The following is a 750-nucleotide window of genomic DNA, read 5'->3' as shown; positions in this document are numbered from 1 at the left end:
ATTACTTTTTTTTTCAAATTTGACGTCTACTATTTTAATTCAAAACAAAATCTATTTTCATCAATATATCAACTTATTTCTCTTTCAACAATTATTTATTATCAACCAATTTATTCTCTTCCAACAATTATTTATCATTCAATTTAATTCTTTTATTTCAATTCAATTACCTTTATTTCAATCCAATATTTATTCATCAATTATTCACTTTTATTTCAACTCAAAAATTATTCATCAATTATTTCAATATATTTATTCAATTGCTACGCGCGTGCATCAATTTTTAGATCAGCCTATACCACTGTCTATCACTATTTATTCTCAATAATCACTATATATCATTAGATCAGTCCCTTGCTGTCTATTTAAAAAAAAAACCTAGAACAGTCTATTACTGTCTATTACAAAAAATACCTAGGTCAGTCTACTGCTGCCTTTACAAAAATTACATATGTTTCCCTAACAAGCTTGTTTTATTTATTTTTATTCAAATATTACACCTTCACCAATAATATTTAAAATTTAACGCTGGTTTTAAGAATTTAAAAACCAACGTGAGACGTGCACTCCAAAAGCTCTAATCTTATTTATAAATATCTTTATATTCAACTTAATTAGTCAACTTACAATACTGTTGCTCCAACTGCTTGGGCCATTCTGTCTATTTGTCTGTCTCTGCTTGCCTGACTCGTTCTTTCTCTCCGGAGTTGTCAAGGGTGATCGGTCCTCGACTGTGACTCGTGTGAGCTG

General features: G+C 29.1%; 1 protein-coding gene across 1 annotated transcript in view; it reads left to right on the top strand.

Moving 5' to 3' along the window:
• Window positions 1-750, top strand: part of LOC115034250 — a 26,209-nt gene that overhangs the window by 815 nt on the left and 24,644 nt on the right. The window lies entirely within an intron of this gene.

The sequence above is a fragment of the Acyrthosiphon pisum genome, chromosome A2 (assembly GCF_005508785.2).
Source record: "Acyrthosiphon pisum isolate AL4f chromosome A2, pea_aphid_22Mar2018_4r6ur, whole genome shotgun sequence".
In the NCBI taxonomy this organism is placed as follows: domain Eukaryota; kingdom Metazoa; phylum Arthropoda; class Insecta; order Hemiptera; family Aphididae; genus Acyrthosiphon; species Acyrthosiphon pisum.
Note: the sequence above shows the minus strand (reverse complement) of the source record. Positions and strands in the feature narration are given on the sequence as shown.